Source organism: Eubalaena glacialis, chromosome 1 (genome assembly GCF_028564815.1).
Source record: "Eubalaena glacialis isolate mEubGla1 chromosome 1, mEubGla1.1.hap2.+ XY, whole genome shotgun sequence".
Classification (NCBI taxonomy): Eukaryota; Metazoa; Chordata; class Mammalia; order Artiodactyla; family Balaenidae; genus Eubalaena; species Eubalaena glacialis.
In genome coordinates this window covers 10,844,772-10,859,644 of record NC_083716.1, presented here as the reverse complement: position 1 = coordinate 10,859,644, position 14,873 = coordinate 10,844,772, and the positions used below count along the sequence as shown (strand labels likewise).

General features: G+C 43.7%; 1 protein-coding gene across 1 annotated transcript in view; it reads left to right on the top strand.

Annotated features, from left to right (window-relative positions):
* PLPP4 (phospholipid phosphatase 4) overlaps positions 1-10,806 on the top strand; it is a 440,221-nt gene extending 429,415 nt beyond the window's left edge. Inside the window, exon 4 of the mRNA XM_061192677.1 lies at positions 10,778-10,806. The gene's annotated coding sequence lies outside the window, so the exon portion shown is untranslated. The remainder of the gene's footprint in view (positions 1-10,777) is intronic.
* The last annotated feature ends 4,067 nt before the right edge of the window (positions 10,807-14,873 follow it).

Sequence of the window (14,873 nt, the reverse complement as noted above, 5' to 3'; positions counted from 1 at the left end):
TGAGGTTTGCTTTGTAAATTTAGATGCGCCATCTAGCGGACAGAGGAGAGATTTTCCATTTATCAAAGCGGTCCTTCTAGGTACGGGGATTATTTCTCCACAGGTCTCCTGGATGCCTCCTCTCCAAGGCGCCGCCGGGGTGTAAGCAGTGAAGTGGTGGGACCAGAGCTGAGTTGAAGAAAGATAACGGTGTCGTGCAAGGAGAGGCCAGGGGAGTACTCCCGTGTGCCGCGTGAGACGGTGGTCCAGCCTAGAGTGGACAAGGGCCTGAATTACAGACGTGCGACGGGGAAGGGTGGGGACGGGGTGGGGATCTTTGAGACGGGATCCGCAGAGCGAGGTGACTGTTGGGATGTGGGACGTGGCTCTCAGAAGCCGAGTGAAGGACAGTCGTGTCACCATTGTGTCCTGGAGCCTTGAGTGTGGCAGCAGCCTGGGTTCGTTGGCAGGTGTGGAGCAACAGGCAGGAGGAGTCCCTCCCTGATCACCTCCTTTTTCTTAATGAGAAAGGGAGTGGGGTGTGCAGTCCGGAGCTTAGGGCGGGGTCAGAAGGGGGATCTGAGACGTGAAAGCTTGGACTAGTTGTACTGCAGGTCCTGCTTGGTCTGGACAGCACTGCAGTGACGTGTCTGTTTGCCGGGGGTTGTGCTGTTCTCCCGGGTTACGCTGGGCTGCCCAAGCAGGGGGGAAAGGGTAAGGTGTGCGGGAGGCGGGAGAGGGAGGGGACACCTCCCCATCATCACCATCAGCCCTGGCCTTTGAGAACAAACCATTAGCTGCAATCCAGGCTTTGTAATTAAGACCTGATCCCTTCAGCTATCTGCAAGGTCGTCCTTAGCCTCTCTAAGCTTCGGTTTCCTCATCTTTAAAGCGGAGATAAGAACAGAATTTATGCCATACACAGCACGGCTATAGTGCAATGTGATCATTCATACAAAGTGCTTAGCAGAGAGCCTAGCACTGATGGTGCACACTGATGGTTCTAAGTCGATAGTAGCTATTTCTTTTTCTAGAAATGAGCATCTTCAGAGCCCTCCATCGATGGCCTATAAAGAAAAAAGAACATACTGCATTATTCCAGAATTTAATGTTTACTCTGGCGCTTGAATCTCTGGGACTAGGACAGAGCTAATGGGTGATGGTTCTACCACTTTCCTCCCTCCTTTGTTTTTTGTTGTTGTTGTTTTGTTTTTGGGTTTTGGTTCGAATAACAACAAAGAGAACTCTGTCATTCTGAATGTTTAAGCATGCTACATTTACTCTTATTTACTCCCTTAACTTGTAGACAGATATTCTTGCACTGAGGCAATCTCCCAAATCAAGAAATTAAATCCAATCTTGGCTAATTTGGTAGTTAGCCAAGGTTAACTACCAAAAAACGCTCTTTAGGCTTTTCATGGAGGAAAGAAAACAAACTTTTTGCTTCTTTCTGCATGTGCCCATATGGATGGGAAGAAGGAATTACTGTAATTAATGCTGAATTTTAAAATATCAACATGGGAAGATAGCTAGCATCTTCCCAGCAAGGTGAGAGTGAGAACCTGGGAGATGATAAGGTGCTTAGATAAATGTGATTTGTTAAGTACAAAAAAAAAAACCCTTAGGAAAAGCAACAAATAGGGAAATGAAGCCATGCAGTAGCGTGAAAATGGAATAGAGCTGTTGGATGAGCGGATTTGTAACTCTGTAGTAAATGTACATATTCCTATCAAAGAAAGGGCAAGCGTTTTGTCCAGTGTGATATCTACCCTTCTTGATTTCTGGGTATCGTTTGATTTCTGCTTTTCTGACTCAAGGTAATTTTCCTGGGGGCCATGCTTTGGAAAGAGCTTGTACTTCTAAACTCACTAGACCTCCACCTACGAATTGCGGTAGCATGCTGGAGAAGTAAGAGTTGAACAATCTCCTTAACTTCACAGAGCTCTGGGGACTGCTCCCCAAAGAGAGGAATAAATCCTTGTGGATTTTTTAAAGGCCATTTTAAGGACAATCAAAAGAGGTTTCAGGAGAAAAAAAAAACACATGGGAAGTGTACAAGCTAAAGAACTTAATACGAGATAAAGTGAAGGATGCGGATGAAGGACTGGAAATAAATCCTAGAAAAGCTACAGTCCATCAGGTTCAAAGTAAGTGCTTTTTCTGCTGGTTCATGGGTCATCAGCTTGTAAAACAAGAAACAAAGAGAGATATGGAACCTGGTGCCCGACACAGCTCAGCGCTCCAGCACGCTGCCAGCAACCTGCCTGCATCAGGACGGCGGCGAGGGGGGTGTGGGTAGCAGCAGGATGCAGGGTTCGGAACCAAAGACACATTAATCAACAGGCTCTGATCCAGTGTTGCTGGGCCTTTTTTCCATTATCGTCCCCCGCACCTTAAGGAGCCTTTTATGATAGCATTTTCCTAACTGCCCCCCCCATGAAATTTAATCCCACAGATGTGCTAAATTGTTGTTTATGTACTGTGACCCTTTGGTGGACCACAGATCCTTGTAACCTCTAAGATCTGTGCCCTCCAAGACCGAATTTTCAGCCCTTGGGAGTGATAGTGCCCTAGGTCCTTACTATATACCTGACCCTGACATGCATTGTTTATGTAATCTATTCCCTTTTGGCATGTGAGGCTTAGACGGGTTGAGTAAATTGTTCCAGGACAAAAAGGAAGGATTTGAAATCAGAGCTGCCCAATCTCACCTTCTTCTCTTAACCACTATTTCCTGCTCACAGCAGGATCCGGACATGCCCTGCCCGTAAGCACCCTGCTCTCCTGCCCCTCTTTCTGAGATGTCAGACCATCACGGCTGGGATGCAGAAATAAGGTCCCTGTAGTCAGGGTTCATGCGAACATCACTTGTGCCAAGGGGCTCCCTTCTGAGCATCTTTCTTTGGGGCTAAAAGCAGTGGTTGTGAAGAGAGATCCAAACTTTGGTACCTGGTTCCTGATCACTCTCAGTGAGATGCTGTGTTCTGCAGGACAGGAAATGATGGTGAATGCAGTAAAGACACACTCCCACAGGAGCAGACACACAGGAGGATGTTACCCTGACACTAAGAAGATTGCAGCCAGTGCAGTAAGAGGGAGAAGAGGGGGATATGGCAGCTGAGAAGGAGAGCGTGGACCAGCTGAAGCATCATATTGCCTAGTGGGGCTGGGAATGTGGGAAACAGGCCTCAGCTTGACATCGAGACTGAATCATCACTCCACTTGGACCCTCCATCATCTGGATAGAAGGATGTAGCTAACAGATGCTGAACACAATGGTAAATGAATCTCACCCACGTGGACTGAGTTAATTTGTCTGGGGTGGGACCTGGGCATCATCATCATCATCATCATCATTATTTTTAGCTTCCAAGGAGATTCTGATTGCAGCTAGGGCTAGGAGTCTCCAAACTAGACCAAGATTTTCTCCATTCCTGAGACATATAACACATTCTTATCTGTAACTGTGGATCACCTCAGTGATCCTCATGGTGAAAGTGGAGAAGGACTGAAAAAAAACGGTATTGATCACAAATGCTCTTGACTACAAATAACAAAAATCCTGACGAGAGTGATGTAAACCAAAACAGGTTTATTTACTTATTTTTTGTTCATTCTGAAAAGTCTGCAGATGGGTGATAGCTGGCACTGGATCCAGTCACTCACAATGTCAGCACCAAAGTATCTAGAATTCTCTTGACTTTGATTTCATGGTTGCAGGATGGCTGCTGAAGTTCCAGCCATCACGTTTATACTTCAGTGGAAAAAAAGAAAAGCACCTGTAGAAAGATTGCCATTTATATCTTATTGGCTAAAGCTGGATCACAGAGAAAGGGATTGAGAATCAAGTTGGCTGACCCTGGTATCTGGCTTGGAGGGGGAACATCTTTAGTTTTAAAGACCCTCTTGGGGATTCAGGTGTTCTCCTCCCCAACTGCCCCCTGTTAATTAGGAGTTACTGATCTTCTAGAACAATGGTCTCAACCAAGGGCAGTTTTGCTCCCCACTCCTTGGGAGGTGGCACTTGGAAATGTTTGGGGACATTTTTTACTGTTATGACTGCAGGGGTGATACTGGCATCTAGTGGGTGGAGGTCAGGGATGCTGTTAAACATCATGTAATGCACAAGCAGTCCTGCACAACAGAGAATTTTCTGGTCCAAAATGGCAATAAAGCTGAGGCTAAGAAACCCTGTTCTAGACTATTACAGAAATCTCTAGACCATTACAGAAATCTCCTGCTCAGTCAATCTCTCTCGAGTTCTGCCTTACAAAACAGCCAGCATTACACCATTCTTCCCGAAGCGCTGCTCTAATCCGAATATCCTCTATATGTTTACCAAGGTGAGGAGCCCAACGTGGATCTTTAAATCCTAAAGTCTTAATGCAAAGAGACCTTTATAGTATTCCTAATAGTCATCCATATTCTGCTTGAACACTTTTAGCTCTGGGAAGCTCATTCCATTTCTTTCCTCCACCTCCTCCTCTCCCTCTTTTCCTTTTAATTGAGATATAACTTCCATAAAGTAAGTTACACGATTCTTAAGTGTACAACTCAATAACTGTAAACATTTGCAGGAATCCATGCATAGATGACCCAGATAGAACCCTTCCATCCCCCCAGAAAGGTGCCTGTGGTCCTTCTCAGTCATTCACCTCTTGGAGGTCACCACTGTTCTGACTTCTTTACCGATAAAGATGGAGCTGGGATTTGAACCCAAGTCTGACCTCAGAGCCCATGCCCACAGAAGAAAAGATTATACTTTTACATAGGATGAAGTTTATAAATTATTTATACTTGAGAGTAAGCTTTAAAAAATATCCCCATCCTGCCTGTGTCTTGTCCTCTAAATTTCCCTTTTCAACAGAGTAACTTGGAGTTTGTGTGCTGTGACTCGCCTTTAAGACTGTCATAAACCTCTAAGTCAATACTGAAGGCAACGGCTCAGTGTGCCTTGTGTGCAAATGCTTATTTAAAGACTTCCCGTGTGGTGGCTATACTGGGGCTGCCCTGCAGCAAAGTAAAACTTATTAGAGCTGGGAGGCAACCACTTTCCCCAGGTATCCACTCTGAGTGAATTTGCGTTTGTCTTTCTCGTTGGGGCCTGTGCATAAAGGCATTTCTCTCCAACAGACACAAGCACATCATTTTATTCAGCTGTCATTAGGAGCTAGAATCTTCCTGCCAATTTATGATCACCATGGTAAAGTAAGTTTTGTACCTCCCAATTCTTTCCCTGGGGAAATGAAATTGAAGTGAAGGTCAGGGACATCCCAAATTCGAGCTCTGGTTAGACGATGCTTCTTGCTCTTCTGCAACGTAGGAAGGAATTGGTTCAAATCAGTAATGCACAGGCAAGAAAACTGAAGGTCCCAATAAACTCTTGTAATGACTGGTGGAGAAACTTCAAAATATTTCCTACTTTTCCCTTAAGATTTAAACTGTGTTCACTCTAGGGGGAAATACATGCTGATGCTAGGTCAAACTCATTAAAAGTTATGCAGAAGTGACTAGTGCTTTATCCACAATGCATAAATTGCTTTAACCTGATGGAATATGAAAGTAATTAGAATCCAAATGGCATCCAGACTTTCTCATGTGGATGAATAGATGGTCCAGGATAAACCTTGGACTCCATCTTTATATTCAACTGTAATAACTCTTTCTTGATGCGTAGAGCTCCTTCTGATTTCTTCTGGTTAAATGGTGAAAATAATTCTGGACTTGGAGTCAGAGGCCTGAGACACAAGCCCTTATGTAGTCATCACCCCATATGACTTCTCCAACTTTATCTCTTGCAACTTTCTCCCTTGCTCTCTCTGCTCCGGCCCACCGGCCTCGCCCCTCCATCGAACCCAAAAGTCCTGGTACTGCCTTCGGCACTTTGCACCTCTTATTTCCTCTGCCTGGAGCACTCTTCCTTTCGATATTCAAGATTTTGCTCCAATATCACCTTCTCAATGAGACCCACTCTGACCACCCTGATTGAAATTACAATCCGCCTCCACCCCCCATACTTCACACTCCCTTTGCCCTACTCTATCGCCTTCTAAATCTCTCTACAATTTCTTTATGTTTGTTGTCTGAATAGAAACAAATGGAATCTAGAAAATCTCTTATCAAATGCATTACATGTATTTAATTCTTAACTGCGATGGGATCTAGAAAATCTCTTATCAAATGCATTATATATATATGTGATTCTTACCCTATAAATTCCAATATTTTAATACAATACATTCTCTTTTCCCCAATATTATGCATTATCTATTTTGTTTACTGATGTATCTCAAGTGCCTAGAACAATGCCTGGCCCATAGAAGCCACTCAATACATAATTGTTGCTTTGGTTGTTGCCGTTTTAGTTTCATTTTGACGCCTTATCTGTTCAGAGACTTTAAACAAAGCCGTTACTCCCTCAGAGCTTGAGTTTGTTTCAAATTTGTAAATGGCAATAATAGTAAGACCAACAAGGCTGGGTTGTTAAGCAGATTAAATGAGATCATGTATATTCAAAAGTTAGGTATAATGTTGATGAGAAGAGAATTTATTGTGTTAAAACAGTGGAATGTATAGGTTAAGAATTAAGCATATATAATATATTTGGTAAGAGAGCTTCCAGAGGTAAATGCACTGAGGATGTTTTGTAGTTTATGTTTTATGGATAGAAACACAGCCTATAAAGGAATATGGAACATTCGGTGTGAGATTGGGAGACACAGACATAAAGAGACGGAGACTAGGGAACGATTGAAGGAGGGAAGAAGCCAGCCGTGCGGAGTAGAGGGTCCCACTCCTGGTTCCCCTGAGTACATGGGTCTCCTTCCAATTTTTTTATTCCACGAAAAATAAAACACAAAAAATGAGGTCCATAGTAATCATACATCACACGATTGTGAGAGCTCCGTGTGGGAAAAAGAGGATGAAAATTGGGAGGGACTTGTCTACAGGACATCGGCTGGAATCATGTAGGAAAAGGGCCATCCTGGGGCTGGATGGGGACAGTGTCCTCGAGGGTCCTGTCTCCTGGCTATCGTGTTATGCCCAGCGTGGAGAACCCACCGGTTCATGAAGCCACCTTGCCCCACCTTCCTGCTAGTTGCCATCACAGCGTGGAAGGAGCTCTGGCTGGGAAACAGAAGTGCTCAGACTCTAGGCCGCTTGGTCAGCAGGCGTAGGTGATTAGCATTTGTTAAACTTACTGTCTCCATTTTTCTCTCTGCCCTTTTCTATGGCTCCTGAATTTAGGGTAAGATTGTTCAGAGGGAACAGGGAAGGGAGGAAATAAAAAAGGTTCTGTCAACTAGAAAGGGATGTGCAGACGTCAGTTATTTTTTTTTCCCAGCTGGTCATCGTTAGTAGCTGTTCTGTTCATTTCCTAGGATGCCTGAGGTTCATTAAATCATGGAACATCAAAACAAGAATGACCGGTAGAGATTATGTTCATTCATTTATTTCAGCACACATTTTCTGTGCATCAAATCTGTGTCAGACTTGGGGCTAAGCACTGGTTATACAAGAAATAAGTGTTGTTTTCTTCCTCAATGAGTTCACAGTTCAAAGGGAGAGAATAACAAGTAAAAAATGCACTAGTGAGACATCTACTATGACAGAGGCACACACAAGGCGCTGTGGGGCTTAGAAAAAGGATAACTTAATTCAGATAGAGGGTGCTGAGTGACAGTCAATGGGAGTGGCACTATTCTAAAGGCTAAGTAAGCACCTACTGAAGCAGAGAAGGGAGAAGACATCATTTCAGACAGAAGGATGGAGGAGGGATGGAGGCACGAAAGGGCAAAGTTTGTCTCAGGAACTGCCAGTAGTTTGGACTGGCTGGAATGAAGTATACATGCAGGCAAAGTGTCCAGACAATGAATCTGGGCAGGTTGGCAAAATATAATTAAAGGAAAACCTTATGTCTCAAGCAAATGACTTTGAGCTTGATCTTGAAAACAGAGGTGAGCCAAGGAAGTATTTTCAGGTAGAAAAGGATGAGACTGGGTTGGTGTTTATAAAGATTGTTTAGTCTGCAACATTGATTCAGGAATCAACTTGGGCAGGAAGTAGTCATTCAGGCAAGTAACTAAAGAAAGTCTGGATTAAGGCAGTTGTTTTAACAGTGGGTTTGGAGAAAAGCAGACAAAGTCATGAGACCTTCACAAAATAGGACTCAATTTTCTACACTCTGGGTTTCCATGAGAAAGGGGTTCCCTAGCACATTCCTGGACTCACACCTTTTGCATTCTATTCCTTCTGCAGGGAGGTAGAGTGACATTTAATGGGTGAATTTGGGAAGAACTGGGCATGCTCAGTTCAGCTCAGCTCAGCCCTTCTCCCTTGGGAGTGAGCCTGTGCACTAGGAACGCAAGATTTTCTCTGCTTCTCCATGCCCTTGGTCTTCTTACCTGGACAGGCAATCCATGTGGGATATCCTGCCCCACTGCTGTGACTGAGTGGGTGACCCTAACAAATTGTGAGGTTCAGTGTTTGCAAGTCTCTTTGGTCCACAGATCTAAAGCCTCATGTCTTCTACTGAGCCGCTCCCTAGAGGAGATTTTGGTGCTACTGCCATCTGCTACTCTTTGTTTTAGCTCTCCATTTCTTCAGACCTCTGGTCCAGAAGAATGTTATCGAATGGCAGTCCTTGAAGCCCAACGTTAGCGATTGTTGAAGGAGACAGCAGGCGAGAGACCACATCTAAACATGACTCCTAGTTTCTGCTTGGTTTTTCCCACTCCTGAGTTCTCATGAGGAAAGATGGGGACGCCTTACCCTGGGTTGGGAATACAGGGGGAGGAGGGGGTTATGGGATAGAAGATGATGATTTAAGATTTGGCCACAGTGAGTTCAAACTGTCTGTGGACCAACCAAATAGCTGCGCCCCCTCCACGTTCCCTTCCTCCCGTTAGATACACCCCATCTCCCGTTAGATACACCCCATCTCCCGTTAGATACACCCCACCTCCCGTTAGATACACCCCACCTCCCATTAGATACACCCCATCTCCCGTTAGATACACCCCACCTCCCGTTAGATACACCCCACCTCCCGTTAGATACACCCCATCTCCCGTTAGTACCCCCTGCTTGTGTTTCTCATCACGCGCATCAGAAGATGCAGCTGCTCGCCTGTCTATATTTTGTCTTTGACTTCCCCAGGGTATGGTTTGTGTTTCTAAATCTCTCCAACAGCTGGGTCTGTTCTGAGCACCAGTAGTGAATCAGTCATACTTGCTGAATGAATGAATGAACTCAATTAACTTCACCACACCTTTGTGTTAGTTCTGATGTGTTTCTTCACCTGGGAGTGTTTGGCAGCATATGGCAGTGTGGGGGGGCGGGGCGGGGAATCAGCAGCTCCCTCCCCTAGTTCTTCTTCTCCTTCAGTCGAACCCTACTCTTCTCCCCACGGCATTTCTACGCCCCATAGTTTCATATGCGTATGGGCACCATCGCCTTGTCGGCAGAGCCCTGGAAGCTGTCAGTGGGCTGCAGGCTGTGCAGGACAGTGATCCTCCTGAGAAACGTGGATCCTTTGAGGCACTGACACGAGGAAAAATGTGAGCTCTGCTGATGACAGGAAGGACATCATCAGCTAATCGTTTCTGCCTTCTGCGGCACAGCTAAACGCAGCAGCAGCCCCTGGCTGACAGTGTGAAGATACCCAGGCATCTGGGGTAGAGGGAAGCACGTCTGACAAAACCCTGACAGGCATAAGTCAAAAGCACTGGAAGACAGTTCCAAGAAAGGGAGATACTTTTTCTTTATTTGAAATATAACAGACATACAGAAAAGTGCATAAAAACATATACACAATTTAATAGTAATCAGTGAAGTACCTTTGCCACTACTACCCAGGCCAAGAAACAATACATATTGCCTGCCTAGCCTCCCCAAACCCCTGTGCTCTTTCCTAATCACAACTAGAATGTTGATTTTCATAGTAATCATTTTGTTGGCCTTCTTCATATTTTTAACACTGAACAATATAGCTTAGTTTTCTCGTTTGGAACTTTGTATGAATGGCGTCCTACCATATGTGAACAACATGATGCTCGTGAAATTCATTCACACAGATGTGCATAATTGAGGTTTATTCTTCTGATTGCTGTCGTAGGACATTATGTAACCATGACGTGATGTATCCATTCTATCATCCCTGAGCTGAGGGACATTCGGGCTGTTTACATTTTGCTGCTAAACTCGTTCTTGCTCCTGTACATTGGAATCCTCGTGCAGAAGTTTCTCTAGGGTATTTGTCTCATGATAAGGTTTCTGGATCATTCAGTAGGTGTATCTTCAAATGTAACAGGAATGCCAAACTTTTTTCCAAAGAGGACGTACCTATTCACAGTCCCACCATTGGTGGATTTGGAACATGTAAAGGCACCTAAAATCCTAACTGCAGGACCTCACAATAATGTGCATTACTTGCAGACAGGGAGCTAGTCCTTGGAGCTTGCCTCATGCCTGGAAATGTGACCTTTGGTATCTTGTTATTAGAATTTAACTTCCGCTTCCCCCCCACCCCGGCCCACTCCCTGCCCCCCAGAGGATGGAAAAGCATCACACATTATTTTTTTTAGTCAAAGTATCATTTGTCCAATTTGGAAAGGCAGAAGGGCAATTTAATAGCTATTATATACATGCTTTTCAATCTAAAGTTGTAAATACAGAAGTAGGTTCATAGCAAAAAATAAATAGAAAACGGATTGCCTAAAATAGTTCTATACGCTTGACCCTTGAACAACACAGTTGAACTGCATGAGTCCACTTATACACGGATTTTTTTCCATAGGAAATACTACAGCACTACACGATCCAGGGTTGGTTGAATCTTCGCATGCAGAGCAAATACGGAGAGACCAACCGTAAACTACAAGCGGATTTTCTACTGTGCAGAAGGTGAGTACCCCTGACTCCAACATTGTTCAAGGGTCAACTGTAGATTCTTTCATGGGCTTGGCTGATTTGCTCCCTGTACCTCTGCTGAGAAAAAGAGAGTTCAAATAATATATTCCATTCCAGGTCTGAATTAAGCACTCCCTGGTACTCCCTAGTTGTGATGGGGTAAGATAAGCAAAAAGCATATCCTGAGAAATTCAGCACTGTATCTGTTCAGGGAATTTTTCTAAGAGAAGGTACAGCTTTGATTTGATTCTTTCTCAGAGCATGGTCAGAATCAAAGATCTTACCTATTAGAAGAGCTTCGGAGAATTCTATTACTGTCCTTTTTCAGATAAACAAACCAAGATACTTTGCCAAATATCCCCAATACATAGCATAAATCTTGCATATAATAGGTGCTCAGTAAAAGCTGAATGCATAAAGAAGTTCTTATAACCTTGAGTTGAGGAGAAATTTACCCAAACGGAGAAACACAATTTGTTAAAAAGCCTGTCCTTTAAGATTCAATCCTATCCAATTACTGCCTCCACAAAAAATATTGTGAGTCTCAAGAAATTTGATGTCACTTTTGTAGAGAAACCTTAATTCAAGGTCTAATTTTGATCCTTCTAAGCATCAATCATTCAATTCAGTTACCCCAAAGCATAAAGGAGATTCCAGGCCTCCCATCGCCCTTCCCCAGGCTGTTATGGTGAGTGTTCTCCCATGTGATTCCTGAAGTTATTGCTTGCAGGCTGGTGCTATCACCAAGTCCCCCTGGAGTAAAAAATACCTTTCCAAGTGGAAACCCAGGCTACAGGGTGCATCACAAAGGCAGTTTAACCAACTCTAATGAGAAGCTGGTAACCATGAAGGAAATATCGCTGAGAGGGCAATAAATCCTCTCGCCCTAATAAATCTCTGACAGCAAAGGACCCCATGCTGTCTCAGTGCTGTGAGCCTACAAATTAAATCAGAGGAGATGTCTTGTTGATTGATACTGCAGGTAACCAGATAATTGACCAGGCATGAGCTGATAATGAGACACTTTTGGCTAATTAGAGGATGACCAATGAACTGAATTCAGATGAAAAGCTGTGATAAAAGCCATTGTGGAGAAAAAGGCAGGTAACTGGAGAAATGGGAGCAAGTGGTCCTTCAGAGTGGAAGTTATATCATTCTAGTTATGAATCATCCTCTTATTCAATGAACCGGGCTCAGAAACCAAAGGCATGGAAACTTCCCTAGGATGGTTTGTAATCCAAAATCTAATGGTCCAGGAGAAGATTTGGAAAAAAATAGTGGAAATGATATCCCAAGAATGTCTTTATAATTTGCATTCAGCGATCCCTAAAGTGTGACTTGAGTATGGAAGGGTCCAATTTTGAGGGGGAGCCATTGGAAATAAGACCTTAAATTGAACATGGATTTCAGAAATTAGGTCCCAGAGGAGGCTCATTTGATCCAAAGGGACACATTCGCAATGATTTACATGGTTTATATACACTTGAGAATGTATTTTTTTACCCCAAAGATTAATAAGGCAACAGCTCCTTCCCATTCACTCTTCATTCCATCTCCCCTCCCCCTACCAAAATGCATTATTTTTATTATATAATTTATTAATTAGATTTTATCTGCTATTTGCTTTATTATTATTGGTGGTTTTTTTCCCCTTAGAAGAACATTCACACACTTTCATCCATCTTGCATTACTTCCCCCTTGTCTTGTTGGTCTCATCTAGAATCTTTGTTTTGGTTGTCATGGCTATGCTTTGGTTTCTATGGGAGAAGTAATAGGAGGTCATTGCATATCTAAACAAAAATAAAATGAGTTAATTCCTTTACCCACCCATACTTCCCACACCTAATTTCTCTCTCCTGAATCAGTCTCTCTTCTTTGGATGTATCCATTCAGCTCTCCAACTCATTTATTAGGTTCTTCACTTCTACACTTTCATTTTTCATGCTCAAGATCTCCCATCTCTTTTTATTCACAACTGCGTGTTCTTACTTTGTGTTTCAAATATCCTTCCTTCCTTTTTTTAAATGATATTTATCAGGCTTATTTAAAATTCTCCAGTAGAGGTTTTCAGTATGTTGCCTTTCGGGGTACGTGTGCTCTGCAGAGGTCTCGTTATTTCTCCCCGACTATGTGTCTTGCCTTGGGAATTTCGGTTGACGTAATGTGTACCTGAGGGAGAGGCAAAGGCTTAGGCTGTGAGGTAGGGGGTGGTCCTGGACAGACTCTGGCGGATTCTGCAATTAGGAAGCAGCCACTCGCAGTGTGCTTCTCCTCTTCCTTCCTATTCCTCACCCTCATACCCCCCAGGGACCGCACCCTCAGAGAACCTTGGGAACTGCTCTTTCCCAAAGACTGTTTCTCTTTGCTTTGGGATTGGGGGATGTGAGGAGGAAATATTCAGGGGATGACCAGCCTTGCCATGTTTGTTATCACCACAGAGGGGCTCCAGCTCTGCCCCAATGTCACTTATCACTACCTCTGATAAGTGCTGGGCTGGGGAGGTGATTTGCCACGAAAGCATCAAGCGTCAATAGTCCACTGAGATCAAGGTGGGAGAAGGAAAAGGTACACTCCGTCAGCCCTCCCAAGCACATCTCCCACCTACATCCCTGGGATCCTCCTGATCTGGGCTGTCACTTTTCTTCCACACAAGGACTCATCCACCTTCTGTCTTCTCGTGGGTTTTCCATGGTTTTGATGTTAAGTGCTGGGAACCATCCACATGTCTTTTGATTTTTTTCCTTAAAATCTCCAGAGTAAGGTTTGGCTTATGTTAATTTGCCATGGTGTCCAGAATTGGAATCTCTTCTAAAGGTGATGAGTGCCCATGATTATAGGAACCATGAGGCTTATCCCCCCATTAAATGCACAATGCCTAGCACATAGCCAGTTCTCACTAAAACATTTCCTCAATAAATTGGTAGATTCATTCAAAGATATTTTAGATGATATGTAAAGTCATGTTTCTAATTCTAGCTTTTATTTTTATGTTTTGCTTGAGAAAAAAGATATTGCCTCAGTAGCCTGAAAAGGGAGAGTTATTGCATTTTAATAGCCTAATCACAAGGAAAGCCCCCAAACAGAGTAAATAGTGCATGAAGATATGAGTCTGGGAGAGATTTCCAATTAAGCTTACATTTTTCTTTGTCATACCTAAGCTTCTCGGGCTCTGGGATCCATTTTCAGGCTGCATGTTATAATGCTAATACTCTAAGACTTTCAACATTAATTTTGCTATTATTTCCCCTTTTTATAGCTCCTTTTTCCAAAGAGCTCAGTATGTTCACAAGAACCTACAGACTGAATATCGATCCTTTAAGTTTCACAAGAAGATAGAAAACACAGAAGAAGGAACAATTAAGAACTCTTTCTACTGTGTATATTACCCCTTAAGGGAGAAGGAAAGAAAGAATGAAAGGATGGAGATGAAGGGAGAGGGAAAGAGGGAAGAAGAAAAGACAAAAAAAGGGAAGGAAAGACAGACTTGTCCTCACCTCCACTCCGTTATCCCCTCTCCCTTGACCTTCTGCTCTGCCCTTACCTGCACTTCTGATGTGGACTTTTCTTCTTATTCAAATGGACTCTTGTGGCTACTCTATAAGCTCCTTGTTCACCTCTGTGGAGTCTGAGTATGTGCTTCACTTAGGTAATCCCGAACCTTTTCTTCTCTCCCCTAATTGTCCCCTTCTTGCTATTGTTTCAAAGAAAACCATGCGTCCTTTGTTGAGGAAATTGGGAATGTCCCTCAGGAGCCTCCCAACCTGTGCCCCTCTTTGCCAGAGAGCATCTCTGTCTACACAGCCATCCATCCTTTTCCCATCTGATTGCAGTGGTCCCTTTCCAGCTTCTCCAATACAGTCTCCTTCCCCTCCTCTTCCCTCTCTGTTGCTGCCTTGGCTGCTTCTTCTTCTTCCTCCTCTACCTCCTTCCCTTTGTTAATCATCTTCTTATTTGTTGACCACTTAAAGGGTGCCACGTACAA